General features: G+C 30.3%; 1 long non-coding RNA gene across 1 annotated transcript; it reads right to left on the reverse strand.

The window, feature by feature from the left end:
- Positions 1-815: 815 nt before the first annotated feature.
- Positions 816-3,198, reverse strand: LOC129315212 (uncharacterized). Its single transcript, XR_008594418.1, has 3 exons — positions 2,950-3,198; positions 2,132-2,202; positions 816-1,138 (listed from the first exon to the last, which is right to left on the reverse strand). It is a non-coding gene; the product is annotated as an uncharacterized LOC129315212 (long non-coding RNA).
- Positions 3,199-3,634: the final 436 nt, after the last annotated feature.

Below are 3,634 nucleotides of genomic sequence, written 5' to 3' on the forward strand. Positions count from 1 at the left end.
GAGATTTGTTATAGCTCAGATTGGGAAACTTTGAATATTGCCTATATTGTCTATTGTAGAGATTTGGTGATTAAACTCAACATGGAATATTATTGTGAATTGTTATAGTTAAGATTTTGTTTCTATTCCTCTAAATTATCTTGGGTTAAATATTTTGGATTATAAAGTAAATAAAAGGAATAACAATAGTGTCCCTTCAGGCAAGGAAATTATGGCATGGACAATATTACAAAAGCTACTAATTAGGAGTAAATCATATTTGAAAATGTTTTAGATAAGTGAATAGCATCTCAATAACTTGTTAACACAATTTCTTTTATTAAAAAAATAAAAAATTTATTGAGCATATATCTATATATTCATAATTATTATGTTATGATTTTCATTCAATTTTTATACTAACTTATATATGAAAATCTTCATTATATTAAATGTCGCAAAAAGAGTTGGAATTATGTTTCAAATAAATGCCATAAAAATTACCTTTACAAATGATATTTTAGTACTCGCTATACATTTAAATTTAACTATTAATTTTGATATGGTAGATTTCATCAAGGCAAGTTATCTGAATTATATCACTTTCCTATTGATATTTTAAGATTAGTCTAAAATAAGGATTTTATTTGATAGTATTTTTTTTCCATACATTGATTATAAACATCCTTGATGAGAACTATCACGCCCCAAAAATAGACATGACCGACATAGTATAGAAACACAAATACATATACTTTAAACCTTGATTGTGGAAACATTGACTTAATATCTTAAATCATTTAAAATAAGATTAGAGAATCACTGTAACACAATCATACAAACAAAAAGATTCCAAAATTTTCTATAGATATTTTGACAAGACCTTCCCTAAAAACAAGATTTCCCAAAAGTTATACAACAATATTATCACAATAAAATAACAACAAGTGAGTTTAGTACCTACCAACAGACCAACAATATAGATAGTAACAAGGATCCTAACTTTAGTTTATGTGGAGCATCTAAAATAAAATTCACAAAATACAAAATATATTTTTAGGTTTACATTGAAGGGAGATTAACCAGAATAATGCTCCAACTTCAACTTGACATTCCACTCCTCAACGATCATCTGAAGGTGCAAGATCGACCACATTATCTAAGACCAAAAGTTTCCAGTGAATAACGTCCCAACTTACAGTTGAAGAATTAATGGAAAGTACATCAATAAATCAAGTATAAACTTAATATAATAATCAATTGAAAATAGTATAAGCATATACCTCAAAATATCAATACCAATAACTATATAAAGGTATAAAACATGAATGTAAATATTCAATTAAAAATTATAAGGAATTCAAGTTTCACCTTTAATTTCCATGTATACTTAAAACGCCTTGGAATTTATGTTGCTTAAAGTAAAATTCATATATGGTAAAAAAAACCATTTGCTTTTCAAGAACCAACCTATGAAAAATAAGCTTCAAAACTCTTTCTTTAATAGGACTTAATCAGAATGATTAACAAGCGTGGACACAAAGTCCACGAGGGTAAATAACCAATGAGCGTGGACACGCAGTCCACGAGGGCAAGTAACCAAGCATGGCAAAAGCCACGAAACAAGCGTGACAGGAGTCATGAAACAAGCATGAGTACAATGTTCACAAATATCCATCCCTCCGTTTCACGTGCGTTGGCCTGCGCACGGGGCTAGCACCTCCTATAAACACCTTGCTAGCTAGGTGTATCATGGGGCGCCAAGGGCTAACGGAACTGCCATTAGCAACCAACGTTCTGATTTAATCCCACATTTCAAATCAAATATACGTGGATATAACATCAGCATGATTTTCTCTTACATATAAATCAACACAACAATTGCATTCAGGTATTTATTTGAAGTGAATAACTCCAAATATTTCTATAAAATTTATTTATGTAGAAAATATTTTCAAATTCAATTGTCGTTAATAAAATTAAAATCACAAATGATTAAGGAATATAAAAAAAATTGTATAATTCATTTTTTTAAGAAAGCAAAGGTTTATATAACTAGAGGATGTGGCATATAAATTTATCAAAATATTTTCAAGCAATATTTTCAATAAAATAAGTTTGATAACAAACTATTGGGATGCTATTCACTTACCTGTTCAGAGCTCTCAAAACTCAATAATTTCTCCTTTCAACACTTGTCAAGGTTCTCTTTTTCTACACACCCTATAAAAATATAAAAATATATACATGAAATTTCAATCAACTTCCTACAATTATATATATAAACTCTTTCACAACTAATGCAACCCCCATCACTACAACCATTCAAATTCCAAAAACACCAAGATTCATATCTTAAGGTTTCCTAAACATCTTCACTTAATACCAATTTTATCTCATATCACATTGGCTATAACTAACTATTTGAATGAGATATGACTTTCTTTTAGGCCTTATGTCAAACACCTCATGTGCATAATTTCTAAACCATCCAACAAGGCCCTTTAACATTCAAATCTCTTATCTAACAATTTATTACAACCCTATAATTCCCAAGAATTCAATTAGTTTCATATTAACTTCATAATCAAACTTCTTTGCAATGTTCAAGATAAAACTTAACAACATTTGATTCAATCATGCTTTTCACCATAATTAATGGGATTTTACAAAATACATAATCAAACAAAACTATCCTAATGGCAATTTATCAAACACCTTATAGGCATTAATTTCCAAGTTTTAAGTCTAGGCTCTTTTCTTCCAATCTCATCCTAACCATTTTCAATAAATTCTTCACTACCAGTATTTGAACTGATTGAGCATCCTTTCAATACAAATCAATTCTTAAATCCAGAAAATTAAACCCCCATCTTCCCCTTGGTCACAGCAACAGAAAGGGGAAAAATCACTAGAACCTACAGATACCCACGCATAGCAACAAAGAAATAAAGGATCAAATGTCCTCACCTCAGATTGTCCACAAGACAGAAAGGAAAGGAAAGAAAGAAACAGACAGAACAGAGGAGATGTAAGCAGCAGAGTTGCTTGAGCGAAAATGGGAGAAAGGAAAACGTCCTAATAGCCTACATTGTCCAGCGACGGCGACAATAGCGAGGGGCGCATCTCGGATCACTGGCCATTAGACAAAGAGGGAAGGACATGATCCGAAGCTTCTCTCTCTCTGACTCTCTCTCTCTCTCTCTCTCTCTCACTCGCTCGATGTCTCTGTCTCTACTGGAAAGAACCGAATGCCAAAAAGGGAAAGGGAAAAGAAAAACAAATCCAGATAAATTAGCTATGGGCAAAATGGTAATTTCAAGGAGGTGAAGCAAAATAAAATATCTGCCTCTGCCACAGCGACTCGAACTTAGTGCCCAAAAAAAAATTTAACAAATAAAATTATTAACAAACTTTTCACTAAATCTGTCTAGATCTCTTGTTATATATATTTATTCCAAAATTTATAAAAATAACTTCAAAATCTATTATTAGGTAATAATAATTAAGTTTTAAATTTATAAAATATATATATATATATATATATTTTGCTATGGTCATTACAAGAACTTGTGTCAAAAAGTTTTATCTTCAACAATATTCTTTTATGAATTTCAATATTTGAAAAATAATGTGGTGTTCCAATTATAATTTG

Source organism: Prosopis cineraria, unplaced genomic scaffold (genome assembly GCF_029017545.1).
Source record: "Prosopis cineraria cultivar Desert tree isolate PC_DT_omini unplaced genomic scaffold, ASM2901754v1 PC7, whole genome shotgun sequence".
In the NCBI taxonomy this organism is placed as follows: domain Eukaryota; kingdom Viridiplantae; phylum Streptophyta; class Magnoliopsida; order Fabales; family Fabaceae; genus Prosopis; species Prosopis cineraria.